Here is a 24,923-nt window from a genome sequence, read left to right as displayed (position 1 = left end):
ATAATTGTTAATGTGGCACAAAGACAAGCAAACTCCTACAAACTACACAGTGTTTGATTTCACCATGGTCATATTTACTAAATGTATCTTGTACATAGCAGTGCAACTTACATTTTTGGCTGTTGCATTACTTGTAAATGTGAGCTTCTTTCTAATATTTTTCTTGTTAAAAAAAAAAAAATGTTGAGGATAAACAATACCTTTCAGATTACATGACTTACTACCAAAGCCACTGGCCTCTATCCTAATGTGTGTGATTTCTGTTACTTTACTATGTCTTTGGGTGAGTTTCTAGCATTCAAATGCATTAACAGGTGTCCTATCTGATTAATTTCCCAAACATCTTGTGCTCATTTCGTACTTTTCTGCTACATGATGCTGTTAAGAAACTTTCTAAATGAGCTGTGCATCATAGCTGTGCAACAGAGCAATCAATGTCTGATGTCTTGTTAAATTGTATTAGTTTGTCTCACTCTGTAATTGTTTTAGGTGGGATCTAATTGACATATTTGAAATGCAATGTCAGATTTGGAATAGATTTTGCTCAGCTGTGTTTATCCTCTTAATCATGTTGCTTAATCTTTTTTATCAGAGTCCGTTCACAAACTGTCTTCACACAATTATTGTACTTTTAAACTATACTGAACTATATTTCACGCAGCAGTAAGTAAGTAAGTTCATTCAAATAGTATCTTGTGATATTGCTGTTGATACTAGTCAAGCTGTGAAAAAAGAGGATGATTGACCAGTGGTAATTTTTAGTGTAGTATCGACCAACATTGTTATATGAACATCACACTGTTTCCTGTGCTGGAATAAAATGTTTGTTTTTTGAGATCCAGCCCACAAACCATGCTTTATTTTTTATAAGATAGCCTTGAATTAAGTCTTCTTTTACAGTCTGCAAAACATGGAAGTAGGTTATAAATAATATGAATTTGTCTGTTAATACCCAATGTTGAGATGAAAAATTTAGTACCCCTGTGTTGTCATACAACTACTTTTTAATTTAGCAATGCAATTATTTAAGAAAGAAATGATTTTGATCATATCATGCATTATCAAACAGAAAAGGCTGGCGTGGTTAGGCATTTCCAGTTGCTTTTTTGAAGCCCAGCTATTTCTTATGAAATTCTCATTTTCTCACTATGCTGTAGATCCACTAATTCAAATCTCATTGAAAAAGAGACTCATTTCTAAATCCTTAACTATGACAGGCTGATGAAATGGAGTAAACTTGACGTCTTGTCTTCTAGTTAGATTTTGGATGTTCTGGAAAGGTCTTACCTCATCATATTAATGTCAAACAATGGATTATACAACTGTCTGTGGTCATTTCAATACATCACACAATTAATCAAATGTTTTCCCTTCGTAACTTTGGGGAGATCTCAAATCTCTCTCTCTCTCTTTAAACAAGGAACACAAGTTAATCAAATAAAGTGGGATTGAGCATATCAATCATCTGCTCTCTTCAAGGGCCCATGTTGACTGCCAGAGTGCATGTCATCATTCATTTTCAGCCAATCCACTTGATAAATAATCAGCCGAGCAGAGTGTTTGGCACCTATTTCACATTTACATAAATCTAATTTCGGGTGAAATATTCAAAGCTCACCTTTACCCCAAGACAGCCTTCAGTCCTTATGTTGAGGCTGGAACAGCCATCTCCACTTGTGCTTAGCAGAGGGGACTGAAGGTTGTTTGTAGGCTTCGTTTGACTGCTCCCATACATATTTACAGTGTGAAGGTAATTGCTTATCACCAAGAAATGTAAGAAACTATAATGAGTAGTGAATGCATGATTTCCTGAGATGACAGGATCTGAGGCACGTTTCTGATTTTACTCACAGTGACTTGCATGATTTCATGAGACAAGCGTTTATTTTCATGTCACTTTTGTAAAATAGTTTCAACACAAACTGAACATTACAACCTTCGTGAACTTGGGGTTTATTGCAGGCCCGGCGAATTTAGACTGCAATGGTTGTAGAAAGGAGTAGCTAATAAACTGGTAACTGAGTGTATTTTATTTTTGAGATACAGGTTAGGTAAAATATTTTTGGTTAAATGTCAGTCATGATATTATGCATCCAGTTCAGTTAGAAAAAACTGAACTGGATGACATTTTACATTTTACAATCATGACATTTTACAATCATGTCAATTGTTACCTTAAATAACTGCAAAGTTCTGGTGAAGACAGGTGTGATTGGTGCTATATATATCTTATTACCATACTAAAATACTAAATTACCATACAATGTGTGGTTGTTGTGGTTTTCCTGTAGTTAAATCTCTTAAATTGATATTGATTGATATCAGCAATGATTTGCAGACAGCTGTAATCTGTGGGTAACGTGTCTGTAACTTTCAGTAAAGAGGAGAAAATGTAAAGCAATAGAAAGCGGTCAAGAGAGTCAGACCTGATGCTGAGTGGGAGCTAAAGTGAGTTCTGTTAACAAAAACGAGACCACTCATGAAAGCAAGTGCTGGGCTGTAGTAGGTGGTAAAAATGACACCCACTGTATTTCCACTATGTGCAATACGGATTCCAGCTGCCTCAGAAATATTATGCAAAGCACACGTTGGTGGGGGGTGGAGGATGGAGGGTGGGGAGAGTGGGGTGTGAGTAAAGCTATAGATCAGGATTTCAGACTGAGGCAATCAAAGGAAGACTGCAGAAGAGCCTGCAATCAGATAGATCCTCTAATACATTGCTGACGAAGAAAAAAAGATAGTGAGCTTAGCAGTTTGTTTTCAAATGGCTTTTGCAACAACGGCTCATAATTAACACCTACTTGATACAAAAGAAGCACTGAAATGCCTCTTTGCCACATGCAGTACATCCAGAGGCTTTTTATCCAGTTAGCTGTCAAGCATTCAAATGCTGTGTCACCAGGCAATTGCACATGCCGGCTTCATAACAGATTTTAGCATCTATGTTTGACCCTATTCTCTTCTCTGAAGAACTGTCCTTTAATTTGGACTTACATGAACGTGCTTCCATCAGTGTGCAGAATATTTACAGGCCATGATAACAATGACAGGGCATAGGAAACTTAAAGTGACAAAATGTTTTTTCTGGGATGACTGATGGGGTAATCACAGGATTGTTTCACCCTTAATTGCCACAATGAGATCTGCTTTGCATCAAGGTCTGCATCATGTAAAATAGTGTTTGTCTTCAATTTGTGCACCAACACTGCTGCTGCTCCATATTCATCTTAAATTGCTCACATTACATGGCTGATTGCCCATGACATATCCTCTAGTTTTTCGATTATTTTGCCATGAGATGAGACTGACATTTTGTCATGGTGTCCAATAAGTTTCCATGCAGGTTTTCAGTCCTCTGATTCCACTCTGCATTAATGCTTCTGATAAAAGAACAGTCCTTAATCTCAAAGTCACCTCAGAGCTCTAATGTGGTCAGTTTTGTAGATTGCAAGCAAGCCTGTGTTTTCAGATTGGCTGGCTTTATTTTTAGTGCTTGTTTTGAGGTAGCGAGTGGCTGTAAGGCACAAACTGGTTGCAGACTTGACTGAGACTCAAATTGTCATTTCAAAAGTGACAAGGTGCTGATTTGCCCGCCTGGCACTGAGCGATTGGACATCACTGTTGACAAATGGGCAGTGGAACAAAACTGGCAGGATGCTAGAGAAGACAAAATGCCTTCAGCCAGATTTTCTTTTTTCTCTATCTGTTATCACAGCTGGACAACAGCTAGTTAAAATTCCTGAATTTACTGATAGTATAATCATTTTGCTTGCAGATGTTTGTGTGTCAAGAACACCTCTAGCAAATATTTATCTACTGTATTATTATTGGATTTTCAGCCTATAGTCATTGTCAGTCATTTGTATGATGTGTATAGAAAATGTGGATCATGTGTATTTTTTTAAATTTCAAATTCTACAAGTTTCAATAGTGACTTTGTCTCTATAAACCTATATTAATTGTATGTTATTTTATTTTGGCAGATGTACATTGTTGTTTTCCTTTATGGGTGATATCAGGGTTTAACTTGCATCAAATAAACCCTGCAGCTACCAGCAAAAAGCCAAACTGGCATCATGGTAAAATTATATTGTTTAATAAATATTGGAATTAAAAGTTGCATGAGCTAAAATTGATGTTGTGATTTTTGAGAGTAAGACTATAGTACCTTCGGTAATCCAACCAAACAAGCTGTAATGCTGTCTGTGTGTTTGTACAGTCTGTAGTGTGCAGTGGGTGTGCATGCAGAAAAGGGTAAACACGAGGATGCAGCGTGGTGGGTGGTGAAGCTAGATGTCCGACTGTATGAGGAAGGCAGGCCTGAGTGGGTCAGTGGATGTCAATTCAAGACAGCAGTTGGGAAGGGATTAGAGAGGGAGAAATGAGACACAGATTGTTGTTGTTTCTGCATTAATCCAGCCTAGCCAGACCACAAAGTCTCCACAAAGCTGGACAGTGGGATGGCTGCACTGATTATCATTCTGCTATAGGTGAAAAAGTCGCTCTGGCTTCATTGCATTTCTTTAAAGGTTCTGTACGCAAGATTTTAAACAATAATATAGCAGCAGACAGGTATTTTCTATGTAAATAGAAATAGTGGAGGACTGGCTCCCAAAGTTACGCTCTCTCTGTGTATGTTGTTGTCTGAGTTTCTCTGTTCTTTGTTTTGGTAGCCAGTGTGGTGGTATGTGCATGTTAGAGCTTGTACGTGTGCATATTAGTGCATGTGAGTCTCTTCTCTGACACCATTCGCTCTCCACATGTTTATAAACACATAGGCACTGCCCACACTCGAGATGGCACAGTGCAGTATGAGGTGTTCAGGTGAATGTGACAGTGTTCAGGTTAGAGCGACCTTTTGGAATATCCTCCACTGATCAAACCATGTCTAAAAAGCCTCTCACAAAGAAGGAGGTGAGACCGGAGCATATGGGAACTGGCAATGGGGACTGTCGGCTCAAATCCTGGTCGACAGGTGGACCATCAAAACATCCATAAACTCAGAACTGGCTTTTCTTCTCCTCAATGTTTAAGTAAATTGATGTTCACATAATGTTACATGTCTGTTTTCATTAGTGAGCGGCAAATGTTGCCATGGAACCCATTTCACAGGCTTTCATGGGTTTATGGTCATGGCTAGTTGTTTTATGGTTCTCTTGTACACAGATTAACTTTGTTCAGCTGAGCTTCTTGTTATGTGTTTAGGGGCCGCTTTCATTGGGCTTTGTACCACCTTGCTGACAAACGGAGGGCAAACTTATGTCCAACGAAGCTTTTGTTTTGGTCTGAGATGCTGATGATGTAATGCGACATCTAGTGGCAGTGATGATCGTTTACAGAACCTTTTCTTGGGTGATGTTGAGCCCAGGATGCAGCGACGGTGCCCCAGCAGAATAGTGTCAAGTGTGATTGGGGCAGGATGGGGCTTGTTTTGGTGCATCATTTGCATGTGGGGAAGGGAGCACTGTACCCAGCAAAGAAAGTGCCACAAAAAAAAACAACAAAGACTGTTTGCAAATCTTTGTCAAAACATGCCATTTTCAGTGTGTAGGTTTCTAGATCTGAGGTTGTTGTTATTTTTTAGGCGCCCAATGGCAGGCTTATACCCACAGCCTGCATCCAGTGAGTCTGTTCTGCAGCATTTCTCCCGAGAAAACTGGGGAGTGTAGAGCATTCGCACGCACTGCATGTACTTATGGTCACTTCACTTCAGTTCCCAGTTCATTATATCTTTATGTTAAATCCCTATAAAAACAAAAGCATAAATTAATTAGAATATACTTTAAAAAATGTTGTAATCTAAAGATGAAAAAACACAAAATTTGAAACACAAGTTTACATTTGTGGGATACATTTAATTCTTAATGTGTAACAATACCTGTTGCAAACATATGCAAAATGCCTTTAACACAATTACTTCTTAACATAAAATGAAAACTAAATTAATAAATAAACTCAAGATCCTTGGAAAAAAAATGAACAAAAAAATTTAACTTAATGTAAGCTGTGTAAAATGCTAATTCTGAAACTACAACAGTCCTTATCTGCACCTCCCTGTGTATAAAAAGGAATTTATTAAAAATGCAAGTTTCACTTGTTTGCAACAAGTCACATTCACTGGGGCTGAATCGGGCTGGTAGCCTACCAGACATGACTTTGGCCGACTGTGGTTTCTATCACATCATCCTGTTGACAGCTCCTGCATTATTCAACCCAAGCATTTCTCGGGAATCAGAATAAGAGTAGAACACTATTCACACCCTTTTGCCAAAGGTCTGATCAGATCCTGGTTCCTGCCCTGAATTTTCAAAACAAATTCTGCAGATGGAATATGACTAGGTCTCCCTTCCAGGAAACCTTCACTGGTTAGATTTTGAAGACTCCTCTTGCAGTGGTAATGTCTCAGTGCCCGTCTCTGCTCTTGCAAGAGAGCAATCTAATGAAAAATGAAAGTGGAAAACATGTTGAATCTCAGCTACGTCTGAGTCAAAACCAATCCCAGACATTGATACAAATAAGATTTCATTTATAATTGAATTAGGATTGAAACTGCAGTTTGAACATGTGTTAATTATAAACAACAGACATTTAGTATTTTGGGTTACATGCTGTCAGTTAATGTAATTGGTAAAACAAGTTTTTAGATTATCTCATGAATAGACATTGAAATTGTTATTATTTTTTATATGACTGCAGATTCAATTCATAGTAAAGGAAGTTACAGATGAATCCATCCATTTATAGATTCATACATTGGCATTAATATTAGTATTAGCATTGGTATTAGCATTAGTAATTGGTCAGGGAAAAAGAGAATGAAACAAACTCAACCAGGACAAGATCATTTTATAGCGAAATAAATTTAAGTCCCATCACTGGCCGTCACACACATTGTTGTTTTTTGGAAAGATAATAAGTAGCAGGGCTCCCTGCTTTAAATCTGAGGACATTAGTTGCTCCTGACCTGCAGCAGCAGCTCACCTTAAACTTGTGAGCATGCGGTGGCAGGACAGCTCACACCTCCTATTAGGTGAGAGGTGAAGAACCAATTACGTGGAGATATATCTTGGGGCCAAAAATATTATTGTCAACTTGTCACAATGTGAAATGGGTGGAAAGAACAGAATGGTGACAAATCACAAGGTAACACGTCAGATTGTGTTATCTTTTAATTTCCTCCCCAGATCTGATAGAACTGACAGTAGGATCCATAAGCACAGAATGTTGGCCACTATACTGCAACATGACTTAATGCTATCAACCTGTTGATCAATGATTGTTTACTTCTTGTTTAGGACAGTCACTTTGCTGGAAAGGAAGAGTTGGGCTACAGCTTCTTGCTCAAGAGAACTACACTGCGTTGAATGCTTTGCAACACTGTGGAATTAAACCAAGGTATTTCACTCTCTTTACATCACATTATCATTTTTATTGCATTTGTTTGGCTACCTGGAGGCAACGGAAACAAGCTGTAAACAAAACCCTTACCTTTTAAGTTGATATGATGAACAAGTTAGTAAAACAGTTGCTTATTTACACACATAACAATACAGAGCTATAATTAGTGTTTTTGTGGAATATTTCCTGCCACCTGGTGAGTGCAAGTCCAATATTAACTCTCCTTTCAGCTCTGTTTTTGGTATCCACTTACAAGGGCTGCACAATTGATGGGAATATAATCAAAAACGAAATATAACCAAGTGCAATACCCAAATCACAGGAGCTTTGATAAAGGTAAATGTGTCACAACAGCATTATGGTGCTACAGAGTTGCCTTGCCCTCATAATAGACCGAGCAAAAAAATCACATCATCATCATTTAAACATTTTCTTCAGTGTAAATGAAATGTAGAAATGACCATTCCAACTGAAATTGTGACTCATATCGCAATGGCAATATCTGCCTAAATAATCGCAATATGGTTTTTTCTTTTTTTTTTTTTTGGCTTGTCGTTCAGCCCTACCACTTACTCATAGTAGAGATATCTTGCTCTTCCGCTGCTACATGCCTGACTATGTTCACCAGGCAGTTGCCAGCTTTGTCTTTTTGCCATTTGGTCCATCACATCCTGGATCATATGAGAACAGCTTCTACCACAGAGCCATACGAGAACTGAGCACTGCCAGACATGTGACACCAACCTGCTGTCACTCTGTTCTACAATACTTACACTGACATATACAGATGGGGAAGAACCATTTTTTTTTCAGGACCATCACAACTGCTCCATGAAGTCTATGGACACCATGGTGTCCAGGTGTCTCACTGTATTGATACCAGTGAAAGTACTGTAGGCTAAATACCAGAAACACCTCTCCGCTTAATGCAAAACTGAGCTAATAATGCAGATCACTTTATTGGTTGGAATATATTGGTTGCTTTTAGTAATGTGCTCACCTGTGGGACAGCGTATATGCATTGAAATACTAATGAATATATGCCTTCATATATGCCTGGTAGCTTCAAGATACTGTTTAACATTTTTATCATATATTGTTATTATTATGACCATATAACATGTTTTACCCCTCCCCTTCCCCCTTTTAAAAATGTAGTGCAGTAATATTTACTCAGAGTATATTTTAACAAATTTACTCTACAGTAATTTTACTTCTACTTGAGTAAAATGTTGTAGTTAGTTGCTGTTCACATGCTGACGTGCTGCGATGAGCATATTATTTCATTCCTGGTTGCTGGAGTTTCTGTTACTGGTAGCATTTATTGCTGCTCTATTTCAACTCAATTATTGTTGCTGTTTCTGCATCACAGTGACTCAGCTCTCTCCTTCTTTTAGTGACTTTCTGGCAAATTCCACAGGTGTTTACACTCTATTCAGATCTGCTAATTACTTAAGCTTAGCAGTTAGTGATTCTCCCTCACTCTCTCTCACTCTCCTGCTCCCTGTTGCTCTGTGTGTCTTGGATCAACTACTGAACTTGTTCATAAGATTGTGGTGTTTATTGCAACTTCAGAAATATCTGCCTCCTAACCTTCGACACACAGCGGCAGTCTGTGCCCATCCTTGTGCAAAGTGTCATTCAGTGTTGATATGCTATTACTCATGATGTGTAACCAATAGTGCCAATAGATAGTGCTGTGAGTGGGACATTGAATCAGACCACAAAGTGGTGACTACAAAGTGGGGGAGGCAGCTCCACCAGAGCCAAAGAAGCACATTTTAAAATACATTTATTATATTGTGAATCAGTTCAAAAACAATCAATAACTGTAAAAATGCTGAATATTGGATCTGATAATTGGTCAATACTGAAATATATATTCGTAACTACTATTTGCACATAAGACCACGAATGGGCGATATCTTAAAGTGCTGCTTTTTTACTGCATCATATTGTTTTTATATCTTAGTGTTCTATAGGTTATAGCAAATAATACAGTTTGTATTTATTTATATAGTTTCACTTGGAAATAGTTTGTTTTTAACTACTTTTTTTAATTCTTAATTGCTGTTTATGAGTGAGTGCACCATCTGGATTGCCGCTCAGTTTCTTTGTACTGTGCAATGACGAAGGAATCTTGAAAAGAATACCTGTGAAAAAAAGGCTATGAGAGTAGTGATACTGAACCAAAACAGTAAAGTGGAACAACGAAAAAAAGAGTTTAATGTTGCTACAACACTCTGTGGGTTCATGACTGTGAGTGATACCTTTCACATACAAGCAGCCATGTGATCCATTATTAATATAGAAATACAAATAACTGACCAAACATTGCCAATGTGAACTCACATTTAAGCATGTCCATAGAAGTCATAGTTTGAAAGCAGAAAATGTATAAAATTATTAAAAACTAATGAGGGGTTCTATCCTGTAGGAAGGAACTCCATGGAAGAAGAAGCTGAGATACCACTTTCTCTGCTGACAGTAGCTTCAATCGACCATATTGCAGTACAGACACAAGACGTGATACAGCTTGAGTATGGGATATGAAAAAGTTGATCTCTTGCTCTCACAATCACTGCCGCTGTCGCTGTCGCTATCCCTCTCCCCACCTACACAGAACACCCACAGCTGAAAGCAGCAAGTTCATGGGAGGTCTTCAATAGACTGGGAAATGTAAAAAATCACTTGTTGAAGTACATAAGACAGGTAGAGGAAGAGTGTCAAGAAAAAAGTAAATTAGTATCTGAACATTTTTATACAGGGACAGCAAAGGAAAACAGGTCAGCGAGACATGGTCCATTTGATAAATCAGTTTCCATAGAGTCAGTGTCCTGTCAAGCCTGACTCACATCCAGTTATTTATTTTGTTCTGTTTTACAAAATACACTTAATATCTACAAAAATGTGATTACAGCAGCTGTGGCTATTGAAAACCAGAACGCACCTGATGTCAGTAACAGGCTTATGCTGGGCAGCGAGTAAAAGCATAAAGTCAAGAGTCTGTGTGGCCTTGGTAGATGCCAAAACTGCTGGCTACTCCTGCAGGCTGCCTTTTATTACTGTCAGTGTATTTAAAATGTGTCCTGCAGTATGGGAGAGATGACTTCACAGCTGTGTAACAGTGTGTACAATCAGTGTAAGTAGTGATGATCTGCTCAGGTAACCATTTCATTTTCACAGGACATAAACTGATAGCAACAGCTGAGACTGACAGCAGGATTTATATCCTGACACTGATATGTACATCATTCTGTATCAGCTTTCCTTGAAATGGAACAGACAGATATGTGTCTGCAGCTGTGAAAAATCAACAGGAGGTACACTTGTGTTCCTGAACAGAGGAGAGTACTCTCTTTCAAAGGCAATGTATTTTATAGTTCACATCTTTATGACACATGAGATGAAGCATTTGTCATTTCTACATTGAGATGTAGAAATGAAAATGCCGGGACCATTTGTCATGTCACCAATGGACAGGACAGCCAATCAGTCAGTAATGACCCTCTCCCTTGTCTAAATAATTGTGTCATTACAATGACGAAACTAATGTAACGTCAGAAAGTATTTAGTCTCTTGTCTCGTATGGTTACTGTGTGTCTGTTAATAATAATGGACTGTGCGTGACTGTGCCGCGACAAGTTGCCTTGACGTGCAGGGTCAGATGTAGCAGCGAGTGGAGGACAGGCCTTATGTGCATGTTTTATTCTAAGGAGTAAAGAGTAGTGTCTTATCTCTGAATTTGCCCTCTTTTTGTATTAAATGTATGGTTCAAACGCAGTAAAAAGAATTTATCTTGTTGAAAAAAATGAATACAGGTCATAAGTATTTGTTTACTATACATTTTATTTGCTTTGCTTTTTTAAAACCCAATGCTGTCAAAACCACAACGAGCCAACAACTAAAGTTGCAGAGAAAATTCCACCAACAACATTTTATAATAAGCAGCAGCAGAGATTATGGGATATACAATCTTAATACTTAAAAAACCAGCACTGATTAGCGCTGGGCTACATCTGTCATGAGATAAGGATTATCAGTTGTTTTCCTCTTGCCAATGATACCAAGGTACCACAGTTAATTTCACAATAGGGTACATCTTTTGTTATACTACAATATTTTACAGCACATCTGGGTCTCATACCCTTTCAGTCATATCAGCAGTTATAGAGCCAAGATATGTAACCAGTGTCACTTGGTTAATGCTTATGTATTAGGTTTTTTTGACTCTCTCTTATATCAGTGAAAAATTATTCTTTCTTAAATCAATGTAAGACCACAAAGAAGTAAGAAAAGGAATATGTTGAATTTTGAATTGGAGGAACTATGGCAGTATGATTTTTCATCTTTTTTTTCCCCTAATGTTTGCTTGTACCAATCCACTCATCATGATTAATATTAACCATAGAGATGGAGAAACTGCACTTATTCAAGCAGTCATCTGCATTTGCTAAAAGTGCTGTACTGCATTAAGCAGGACCTCCTGCTTTTAAAACAGGTTCTTCTACAGGGTAGAGCACTTCTCTCTGCTGGTTGTATTAAACAAACATGTTTTTGGTGGTTATGCAAAATCATGAGTGCTCTGAGGCAGGTATGTTTTATCGTACACTGGAAGACATCTAGATGTTAGAGGAGCTGTCTCTCTATCAGCCGTAGACAGGGTCCTGTCACAGTGCATTTTTAGGTTTACCAAACTGTCTGCTGGGGTTCGTCTGGCTGTGCTGACATGGTCTTTGTTCTGCGGACTGCTATATCAAAAAGAGCAGGGGGTAGAGTAATACAGCTCCCTGAGAGGTGAGCCTTTTAACCTCAGCACAATAAAGCCAGGCATCACAATTCAAAGGGCCGCTCTACAGTCTGTACACAGTAATCTGTTCAGTCATGCGTCACTGTCACCCACATTCTCTGTGCCATCACATTTCTGTCTTGTCGTAAATACTTCAATCACAGCATGTCTCCCCTCGAGGAATAGCACTTTCTTGAACCAAAGTGGAGGCCAGGGCAGTTTCACATCCCAGCCAACAGCTCATCCATCAGATTGAGCAATAATGGCACCTTCTGTGTCCTTATTAAGAACAGTTTTCATAAGACACAGAGGACTTGACTTTGTGAGCAACAGCAGTGTATCAAAGGACTCGGCACAACATGACATGTCTAATGTGTGTTTGCAACATCTATATGTCAAATAAAGGGCAATTTGAAAATGTGGTTTATGTGCTGCTGCTGCTGAAATCATATATTTTGGGAACATTGTAGCAAGCAGTGACATAGTTGCATACAAGCTGAATGTAACTAAAATAACTGGGGCCCTTGAATCATCACCACACTGTGGTTCAACTTTATTATAAACGGTTCTGCTCGACAGCATCATTATCATTCAGCTCGCGTGTCAGAGCAGTGCACTACAGATGAATGGCTTTACATACGGTAAAAGGTCATCTCCTCTGAGAAAGAATAGGACAGCACAAGCCAAAACTGCACTTTCAAAAAAGGACAAATATAATTATTTGTGTAGTCAAACTTAACAAATATAGAAAGACATCTTCGCCGACCCCAAGTTGTCAAGATGAGAAATGCGTGCAGTATTAATCGAGAGAAGAGTTTTTATTATATCAGCACAATCAGCCGGCCCGGCCTCATTATTTAGAGTGCAAAACGAGGATGTTGCTCCCACTTCACAGCTCAATTCAGGAAACATAAAACTAAAACGATGCCTTCAGAGAAGAGGAGGAGAGTAACTAGTGACAATGATTACTGTGTCAGAAGAGGGGGAGAAGCATTTATTGCTTAGTCGCATCACATTTTTTTCTGTGATGTGCATCAGCAGAGTAACCTCCAAACAAAAGGGAGCAATAAATCTCTGAGTGAATGTGTGACTCACTGGGGCAGTGGCTCTGCCGTTAGATTGCAGCATAAATATGTCTGGCCGCGCTCTTTTTAGAAATGAGTTCAACCAAAGGTGTGGCTGCCTTGCATTATGCTAAATAGTCAAACCAGTCATTGCGCCACATGTGTAGTCAGACCCTTTGTTGTCGTGGAAGTCATTTTGGAGTGATTGGTATGAAACCATTAAAATTGAGTTATATAAACTTAATTTACCTGCTGAACTGTTAAGATCATAGAGAAAAGCTACTACAGGTTGAAATAAGGTGGTATTTCACTAAATGAGGATTCATTGTCTTGATGTGTTTATACCTCCCCGTTTTTTGAGCCTGTTTATATCACTTTAGTCTTTCATTTGGTAAAGTGTTCAGATTCAAGGCTAGAGGTCACCTCCGGTAAGAGACTAATAGCAAATGGACTAAATTTCTTTACCTTGAATGCCATTTTAATAAGATTTTGAGCTATAAAGGTACTTTTGTTTGTGCTGTGACTATAACCTTATGTAGCGTCTACTTGTGTTCAGCAGCATTGGTGTGAGGATCTCGCCATCAGTTTATTTGGTCGACAAAGCCTCTCCTTTAAGAACTACTACATTCATGAACTTTGCCTTCACACCGTGATAAATGAGTATTTGTACAAAACAAACTCCTGATCTGAAAATTTATGTGATTGTTTTCATAACAAATCTGATAATTAATCAACATAAATAATTTAGTAAATCCTCAGGACATTTCCTCATCCACATTTGATAATCATGCATGATCACAACTTGAGGACCCACTCTCTCTCCCTACAGTGGTTAAGTCACTTTTCATTTTCTTCTGAGATTAAGTGGTTAGCAGCTTTATTTACATTAAATATTCTGGATCACTGCACCACAGCCTCCGTAAAACACGTTTTTATGCCTTCGTGCCGGCAACAACCAGAATCAGGGGCATATTGTTTTCAGTTTGTCAATCAGTTGGACCCAAGGACAAACTGATTAGGTTTTGGTGGTCAAAAGGTCAGGGCCAGTGTGACCTCAAAAAACATTTTTTAGCCATCACTCAAGACTTCACACAGCAATTATGACAAAATTTCACACAAATGGTTAATGAATCTGGATAAACAGGGATGGAATCTGAAACTATATGCAGAGGCATACAACTACTAGGCAGTGATTCTGATTTTGTATTGTCAATTTAACAAAAATTGTGTACTGTTCATTTATTTATTCACTTTATTTTGAAGTATTTTCTACATCACATACATCACAACTTTACACTGGTTCACCCTTTATATGTGGTTGTTTCTTCTGTCTAATATCTATGGCCACATATGAACATTATGTAAGTCCAGACATTGTATTATATGTTTTATAGTTTATTTATTTACGAAAGGTGATTTTGTTGTTTTACAAATTTAAAGTTTCATTCATGTAATTCAACTTTAAATTTGCCACAAAACAAATCACCTTGAAATTGTTTTGGATTTTTTGTGGGAGAAACCGGATCACCCGGAGGAAACCCACATACACAAACTTAATAGGAATAAAGGAAAGGGGAAATAGTGGAGGGTAAGGGAAGCAGAGGGGGTGATGGGACAGGGGGGATCAGACTGGTCCATGTGAATAGATTTGGACCTCTGTGTGACTGTATTTTAGATGGGTGGGAGACGGGTGTATGGTGATACTGCAGAGGGTCGCTGGAGTTTGCAGACAGTGCCTTTAGCTGACTTGGAAATGGGTGGGAGGCAGGTTGGTCTCAGGTCAGCCTCAATGTTGTGTTTGTACCTGAATGGCAGGTTCAGCTTTTCCTGACACTGTTGACTCTGTGTCCTTGGAAATACTGCCACTTTCCTGCAGTATTTTTCAGGGATTCCAATTGCCCTGAGCTCCATCAGCGTCTGCTCTTGTATCTCACTGATACGCATACGTCTTTGCAGGTCATTTATCAGCAGCTGATCGGCTTCCAAGAAGCTGTTTCCGCGCTTGGATGTGGCTGAGAACTCACGTTCCTTCACCTGTTGTTGGAGGGTCTTTCGCAGCACTTTCTGACGGAGCTTCTCCTCTTCCTGTCTGACTGGTGCCCTCAGCATTGTCTTCTGGGCCCTCAGTCTGTCTATCACCAACTGTTCCTCCCGCTCCAGTTCCTTTTTCTCTCTCCTCTGCTCCTTGGTCTTCACAGACTCAGCATTGATCAGCTGATTCTTCCTCCTCTTCTCCACGGCCTCGCGGTCTTCCAGGATCATTCTCTCCTTGTTTCTATTGACCTGCAGTCTCTCCATTTGGCATTTTCTTTCTTCAGTCTCGCCTTCTTGGGAGCTGGCTGTGGAGTTTCGACGTTTTTCTGGTGGCCTTGGTTTCAGACCCCCAAACAGGGTCTCATCCACGTGGGAGATGGGGGCCAGTGTACGGTACCGGTATCTTATGCTGTTTGAGCTCATGTTGCTCGATGCCTTTTTCAAGGTTCTTGAGTCCAGGACGATGAACGATTCAGTTTTGAAAAAAACTTTTGCAGTTCTTCTATTCAGACTTGATAATACAAGACAAATGTTTTGTTGTAAATGTATCTGGTTAGAACTCAGCATCAAAGGAAACTGATGACATCACCACTCTGAGTTCAAAGCAACATTCCATCTCACTAATGACGTCATTCTTTATTTATTTTTGTATGTATTTATTTGTTTGTTTATTTATTTATTTGTTTTGAGAGAGACAGGAAATGTGGGGACAGAGAGAGGGGGACAGGGGGGGTCTCGACAAGCACTCATCCAAAAAACTTCACAGTCGACAGTGCAGTTCCTCAGTCAAGTTTGAAATGAACTGGACGAGCGGTTGTTAAGAAAAGGACAGACAGGCAGAAAGAGATTTGCTGATTTATTAGTAGGATATGGAACAAACAGTATGGTAATCTGTTGGGAACACCTGCACTCCCACTAAAAGACACTGAACTGTTTTCATACAATCTGGAAAATCAAACAAATTTTGACTTTGTTCCCTGCAGGTTACCTTACCTTGCCTCCACTTGCAACACGGGTACAAAAACGTCTTTTCCTCCTAAGTTTATTTTAGTGAAGTTTCTTTCCACAGCACTTGACTTTACTGTCTCTATTACCAAAATCTACTTAACCATTTGCCACTTACTTTAAATATTCTGGACCACTGCACCACAGCCTCCATAAAACACATGTTTTTTATGCCTTCATGATGGCGTTAACCACGGTCAGAGGCATATTGTTTTGAGTTTGTCCATCAGTTGGACTCAAGGACAAACTGATTAGGGTTTGGTGGTGAAAAGATCAAGGTCAGTGTGACCTGACAAAACACTTTAACCATCACTCAAGACTTCACACAGCAGTCATGACAAAATTTCACTCAAATGGTTAATGACTCTGGATAAACAGGGATGGAATCTGAAACTAGTTGCAGAGGCATACAACCACTAGGCAGTGATTCTGATTTTGTATTGTCAATTTAACAAAAACTGTACACTGTTCATTCATTCATTCATTTTATTTATTTATTTTTATTTGGAAATATTGACAGTTATAAAATACAGTACAGTAAGAACAAGTTTACTGAAGTGTTCCCCGCTTTTCTTTATTTTTTATAGAAACAACAATCAACAAATACCCACCCACCCCACCCACCCTAACATGGGGTACACTCACCTAGAGCAAAGGAAGAGAGAAACAAAATAATTGAGTAAATTTGTTAAATGGAAATAAAAATGAATACAAAAAGTTAAAAGTAAAAAATACAAGAGGTCGCTTTTTGCTGTGCCCAACGTCCTTGTATGAGTACTTGTAAATATCTGTATATGCATATAAGCTGGATGTACATGGTATATTACATAGACAATGAAAACAGCATACCTGTATAATGAGTGTGCCCTCAGGAACTCTTTTAAAATCACCTGGAGGGGCATTTGAAAAACCAATAGAACACCTGAATGATTCCATATCTGGGCCCTATCATATATACAAACTGGAGAGCAGAAATAAAAATGATAAGCATAGTAACTGGAAAAAACTACTAAGGAGTTATGGGAATTGATTTAAGTTTACCTAAGTATGTCAAAACTGGACCCCAGATGGAAGAGAATTTTTCTCTGGACCCCCTAAGTGAGTACTTAATCTTCTCTAACTGTGTAAATTGCATCAGGTCGCATAACCATAAGGACGCTTTGGGAGGATTTCTTGATTTCCAACGTAATAGTATTCTTCTGCGTGTAAACAATATGGTAAAAGCAGTAATATCTTTGTGACTTTTCCTTATTGTGGGATGTTTATCATCTATAACACCAAATATAGCTGTGATTGCATTGGGTTGATTGTTTATATCAAGTGCCTCTGATAGTGTCCTGAAGATCACAGACCAAAAAGTTGCCAGAAAAGGGCATGACCAAAACATGTGAGTGAAATTAGCAGGGGCATTATGGCACCTGTCACAGGTTGTTTCCAAATGAGCGTATATTTTAGCTAATCTGGCTTTGGAAAAATGAGCTCTGTGTACAACTTTAAATTGTATAATGCTCAGTTTTGTACAAGAAGTGCTGTCATAGAGCACAGTCATTCAGTAATTTTATTTTGAAGTATTTCTACATGGCATATAACTTTACACTGGTTCACCCTTTATATGTAGTTGTTTCTTCTGTCTAATATCTATGGCCACATATGAACATTATGTAAGTCCAGACATTGTATTATATGTTTTATAGTTTATTTATTTATGAAAGGTGATTTTGTTGTTTTACAAATTTAAAGTTTCATTCATGTAATTCAACTTTAAATTTGCCACAAACAAATCACCTTGAAATTGTTTTGGATTTTTTGTGGGAGAAACCGGATCACCCGGAGGAAACCCACATACACAAACTTAATAGGAATAAAGGAAAGGGGAAATAGTGGAGGGTAAGGGAAGCAGAGGGGGTGGTGGGACAGGGGGGATCAGACTGGTCCATGTGAATAGATTTGGACCTCTGTGTGACTGTATTTCAGATGGGTGGGAGACAGGTGTATGGTGATACTGCAGAGGGTCGCTGGAGTTTGCAGACAGTGCCTTTAGCTGACTTGGAAATGGGTGGGAGGCAGGTTGGTCTCAGGTCAGCCTCAATGTTGTGTTTGTACCTGAATGGCAGGTTCAGCTTTTCCTGACACTGTTGACTCTGTGTCCTTGGAAATACTGCCACTTTCCTGCAGTATTTTTCAGGGATTCCAATTGCCCTGAGCTCCATCAGCGTCTGCTCTTGTATCTCACTGATACGCATACGTCTTTGCAGGTCATTTATCAGCAGCTGATCGGCTTCCAGGAAGCTGTTTCCGCGCTTGGATGTGGCTGAGAACTCACGTTCCTTCACCTGTTGTTGGAGGGTCTTTCGCAGCACTTTCTGACGGAGCTTCTCCTCTTCCTGTCTGACTGGTGCCCTCAGCATTGTCTTCTGGGCCCTCAGTCTGTCTATCACCAACTGTTCCTCCCGCTCCAGTTCCTTTTTCTCTCTCCTCTGCTCCTTGGTCTTCACAGACTCAGCATTGATCAGCTGATTCTTCCTCCTCTTCTCCACGGCCTCGCGGTCTTCCAGGATCATTCTCTCCTTGTTTCTATTGACCTGCAGTCTCTCCATTTGGCATTTTCTTTCTTCAGTCTCGCCTTCTTGGGAGCTGGCTGTGGAGTTTCGACGTTTTTCTGGTGGCCTTGGTTTCAGACCCCCAAACAGGGTCTCATCCACGTGGGAGATGGGGGCCAGTGTACGGTACCGGTATCTTATGCTGTTTGAGCTCATGTTGCTCGATGCCTTTTTCAAGGTTCTTGAGTCCAGGACGATGAACGATTCAGTTTTGAAAAAAACCTTTGCAGTTCTTCTATTCAGACTTGATAATACAAGACAAATGTTTTGTTGTAAATGTATCTGGTTAGAACTCAGCATCAAAGGAAACTGATGACATCACCACTCTGAGTTCAAAGCAACATTCCATCTCACTAATGGCGTCATTCTTTATTTATTTTTGTATGTATTTATTTATCAGAATCAGAATCAGAATCAGTTTTATTGCCAAATATGTTTTCACATACAAGGAATTTTTTCTGGTGATTGGTGCAATTGATCAGCAACAGTGGGGCTCTCTAGCCTTGTTGATAAGGCTGATAGCAGATGGGAAGAAGCTATTTTTGTGGCGAGAGGTTTTGGTCCTGAAGGACCGCAGCCTCCTGCCAGAGGGGAGTGTCACAAAGAGTTTGTGTCCAGGGTGGGAGGAGTCAGCTACAATCTTCCCTGCACGCCTCAGAGTCCTTGAGGCGTACAGGTCCTGGAGGGACGGAAGATTGCAGCCAATCACCCTCTCAGCAGAGTGGATGATACGCTGCAGTCTGTTATTGTCCCTCTCTGTGGCAGCAGCGTACCAGATGGTGATGGAGGAGGTGAGGATGGACTCAATGATGGAGGTGTAGAAGTTCACCATCATAGTCCTTGGCAGGTTGAACTTCTTCAACTGCCTCAGGAAATACATCCTCTGCTGAGCTTTTTTGATGAGGGAGCTGATGTTTAGCTCCCATTTGAGATCCTCTGTGATGGTGGTACCCAAGAAGCGGAAATGCTCCATGGTAGCCACGGGGGAGTCGCACAGGGTGATGGGGGTGGGTGGGGCTGGGCTCTTCCTGAAGTCCACTATCATTTCCACTGTCTTCAGAGCGTTTAGCTCTAGGTTGTTCTGCCTGCACCAGGTCACCAGACGGTCAGTCTCCCACCTGTAGGCAGACTCATCGCCATCAGAGATGAGTCCAATGAGAGTGGTGTCGTCTGCAAACTTCAGGAGCTTGATAGACTGATGGCTGGAGGTGCAGGTGTTGGTGTACAGGGAGAAGAGCAGAGGAGAAAGAACGCAGCCTTGCGGGGATCCAGTGCTGATGGTCTGGGAGTCAGACACATGCTTTCCTAGCTTCACATGCTGCCTCCTGTCAGACAGGAAGTCAGTGATCCACCTGCAGGTGGAGTCAGGTATTTGTTTGTTTGTTTATTTATTTTGAGAGAGACAGGAAATGTGGGGACAGAGAGAGGGGGACAGGGGGGGTCTCGACAAGCACTCATCCAAAAAAACTTCACAGTCAACAGTGCTGTTCCTCAGTCAAGTTTGAAGTGAACTGGACGAGCGGTTGTCAAGAAAAGGACAGAAAGATTGGAAAATCAAACAAATTTTCGACTTTGTTCTCTGCAGGTTACCTTACCTTGCCTCCACACAGGTACAAAAACATCTCTTCCTCCAAAGTTTATTTTAGTGAAGTTTCTTTCCACAACTTGACTTTACTGTCTCTATTGCCAAAATCTACTTAACCATTTGCCACTCTCTTTGGTAATGACATATCCCATGAGCTCTGTGTCTTTAGTTTTTAATGGAAGAACTTATTAGATTTTGGTGGTTAAAGGTCAGGGTCAGTGTGGCCTCAAAAAACATTTTTTAGCCAATACTCAAGACTTCACACAGCAATAATGACAAAATTTAACACAAATGGTTAAAGACTCTGGATAAACAGGGATGGAATCTGAAACTAGTCTGTCATACAACCGTGAGGCAGTTATTCTATTTATTTATTTATTTGTTTCACATGCTTTTGGTCTTTGCTGGGTAAACAAGAAAGACTTTGACTTCCCTTATGGCCTTTATGAGCATGTGAAAAAAATGAAGTTAATTAAAGCAAGTAATCAGTACTTTCTGTTCAGAAAATGACTTATTGTTTGCTTGTTTACATGCTCCAGGGAGTCCTTTCTACAAAAGGATGGAGTCCTTTATCTACAGAGAAATCAGAGCTAAACCAGACGGAGAGGGTAAAGCTCTTTTATTTATATTTTTCCTCATTATGTCGGTTAAAATAGTGTACTGTGATTAAATCTTGTGCAAATAATATACACCTTTCATCATATATTCCCTCTTGTCTGTCGGTTTATTTAAATTGCCAGTTTATTTTTTATGAAGACATGTTCTTGCCTTAATGTTAAAGACAATAATGTTAATTCACAATTGTTTTATATGCACTGCTGTCAAAGCCCCATCCATAATACACAAAATCACTCTCTGGTTCAAGGATAGTATGAAAGTTTCAAAGAATGACAGCAGATGATTGTAGTTGTTTCTTTGGACAAAATTTGATTAAAGAGGTTCCCCATGCTCTGTTAATATCCTCTTTGACTGATAGCTTGCACAGCAGACAGCAGCTTAGCAAAGCAAAGCCTCTTATTTTCTTGTGAATTGCTTGCTCTAGAACTGATAACCTGCATTAAAATTCATTAGACTGCAAACAACGTGGAAATTTGCATAAATTAGTTGTTTTCATTTCATTTATGTTTGACCAGTAATGCCTGTTGGAATGCAAAAGCAAACTGCTGAGAACATTTGCATTTAAGGATGCATCACACAAACCATGTACCATAAGCTAACTGTTCTTAGGTATAAGGACATAAAAGCTCAACGGAAGGGCTGTAATGTGGTGTCACAGTAGAAGGGTATTTGAAGATGTTAGCTTCCAGGCTATTGCAGGCTTTCTAGCAGTTTTGTTAGTTAAACATTTAAGCAGACAAGCGGTTCAATGATACTGAAAGTGTGAAAAATTCTTAATTCAATTGAATGAACTCTAAAGTATGTGTGGTGTTGATGGACAGTGTTGTTCCACAACCCAAAGCACAACAGAAATGAAGGACCCACTCAGAGCAGGAGAGAAGTGGTAAAACAGTGGTTTGATGATGAGTTGTGCAGCAGTTTGGAAAAACAATACACAAGGTAATAACTGTTTTGCTTCCTATTTATGTGTTTGAATTTGAAATCAGCAGCTGTGTTCAAATTTATAACACAGGTCTTGTATCATTTCCTGTTAATACAACACCATGACTTTTACCAGGGGAGCTTTCTCCCGACACAGCTGGTTAAAATTTCACACTGATCTTTGACTCAGCGGCGTGGCCTTGGATGTAAAAACTCGATATGCATGGATTCAGCTGAAAAGGTTGCCGTGACCTTGCCCGCCCTCAGTTCTGGTTCATTCTATTATTACTGATGTTCATATTAATATTGTGCTGATATTAAGATTAGATGAGGCATTAATCCTTAAACAGCTATAATACATCTCTGCATATGTTCTATTTAACACCCTGATTCAAAACCCTGATTCATAAACAAAACAGAAGTTCAAAAGAGTTGTTTAACTCTTGTTCTACTTTTCATTGTAATTTCCTGAGTGGTCAATCTGGCATTTTTTTTATTATCCCATGACAGACCTGTTGTCATAAAGTTTATTTTTATTTTCATCAGGCATAAGTGAAGGGAAAGGTGAAAGAGGCAGCACTGTCATGCTTTCATGGAATGACTAATCCTACACTTAATAATAGAGGACTGTACCAATCTGTACTTAATGTTCAGTTCTCTTCACCATGGAGGCCAATAATGATTCTTCCACTTTGGAAAATGTTGCATTTTTCATCATTGCAGGGTGACAAATGAATTTCAAGACATCTGGTGTAATTTATTAACTTAAAGGCCATAGCTAAAAAGAAATACTATACAGAAAACATTCCTTTAAACTGCAGGCATCTTTAAGGCCAGTTTAGTCATCTGTGTCCATATGAACATCTTGTTATCAGTTATGGCTCCTCTTGCCCTTAGAAATGTAGGTGATATTAACTTTTTGTGGAAAACAGGACAATGGACAAAAACAGGAAATGTGTGTAGAGATAAAAGAGGATGACATGCAGTAAAGGTCCCTGCTTTAATTCACACATTATGTGATATTAAGTGACAGGACTTAACTGTGTATTAGGAAGCAGTGAAACGATGTCCTCTGCTTCACACTGTCAGATTACTGACACATACTGCAGTCCAGTGGATAGAGGCCAGTATAAAAATAGCCTGTGATACATTAGGTTCTGCGATGCTAAATCCCTTGTTTAGTCATGTCTGTTAATCTAATAATGAAACACTAGTCACTTCATAGCTAATTTCCTTCATTTTCAGTTCTATTATATAGAATAACCTGCAGAATAAAGATAGCCTTATACAACACTGGTGTTATTATAACGTCACAGCTTGTTTACTTAAAGTGCATCATCTGATTGACACAGTTTAATCCATGCATGCTTAACCACCGCAAACACGCCCACTTCTGCTGGCAGGAGCTTCTAAGAAATGCTTGAAAATGCAGATGTAATAAAAATAGTTTTGGACGTCATCATTTCTGTGAACACAGAGCGTGAACATCTTGTCTTCCTCTGTGCTTTTTGTTTATGTATCAATTCCCGCAGAGATAACTTGTGGAATGAATTTATTTTCATTATCTTATTAATAAAGTCATGTTTTCATTCTTGCCCTATAGTACATGTGGACCACAATTGAAGAGAGTGCTTCTCATTACTTTTGTTAATGGCACTGCAGCACTAATTGAAACAAGTAGAACTGCTGTTTACTTTGGGCGGGGCTGTTAATATTATTTGAGGGGAGCAGAGTGAAGGACACACAATCTTTGTGATTAGCTTTCATTATTCTAAAAGCTGAACTAGTGTGTTCCAACGCTTATGTAAATGCTGTTTTGAACTACTCACTCAAAGTGGTTTTTTTTATGTTGGCAAACAACTCTGTAATTTTGTATTTTGTCAATTCTTCATTCTTTATTTATGAAACACTCTAGCTCCTGCAAATATTTATTTTCATTTATCATTCACATTTTACCAACTGGACTGATGGATTTTCTTTTTAGAGTTAATTACAATCTCAGCATGAAAGGCATGACAGAGATTGATTTTACTAACTGCTCTTCTTTACATATCTACATATTTTAAAAGCAAACAGGGCTCTTAATGCAACAAAAAACATTTCTGCACTACATAAGATTTGTTTTTATTTTGTTTGGTGAGTGTTATTCTTAAATTTCATTTGTGTGCTGGAGCTCAAAACACAGTAAAAACAGTAAAATTTAACTTTAACAGTATCTACATTTTGCACAAACCGTATCTTTTTAGTTTGCAGGTGTAGCATTTTTCAAAGAAGGCGTCCTGTCAGCCACTTCTTGCCACATATCATACAGCCAAGATTTCCTCTGAGCTTATTCATTGGCTAGTGTTAGATGCAGTATGCAATGTAAATTCATTGCAACAACATCTTGAGGTCGTTTGAGCAGCTGCTTATGTAAAGTGCAGAGGACCCTGCTGATGCAATAAGTATTTACTGAAGCACAGAACCACTAACCAAATTTCCTCTCTGCTGGAAATGCAATATGTAACAGTTGTCATTTCCAATTACTCAGACTGAGTAGGTGGCAGGTGATTGACCCTGTAAACATATTTTGAGCCTGAAGACGTGTGAAACCAGCCAAAAACAATGATAATGGACAGCCTGTAGTGGTCTGCCTCTGTTTCCGATGCTTCTGCTTCACTGTAATGATCTGTGCCTGTGTCACATAGTTGTTTTGCTCGCTCTCAACTGATCCCACGGGAATAGGAGAAATTTTTCTCATTGAGCGTTGTAGGTGGGAAATCGTAGACAATCTTACGCCTGAGATGCAGAGAACCCTTGTGAACCCACAGTAATTGAAACACTAAGAGCAATAATATTAGTAAGTGTGAAAATGTTTGTGTAAGCAGACCTTATTAACATATGAGAAGGATGAGTCAGGGTACCGAAAA

The sequence above is a fragment of the Trachinotus anak genome, unplaced genomic scaffold, assembly GCF_046630095.1.
Source record: "Trachinotus anak isolate AG129_WGS33_773 ecotype Australia unplaced genomic scaffold, CSIRO_AGI_Tana_v1 ptg000014l, whole genome shotgun sequence".
NCBI classification, from domain to species: domain Eukaryota; kingdom Metazoa; phylum Chordata; class Actinopteri; order Carangiformes; family Carangidae; genus Trachinotus; species Trachinotus anak.
Note: the sequence above shows the minus strand (reverse complement) of the source record.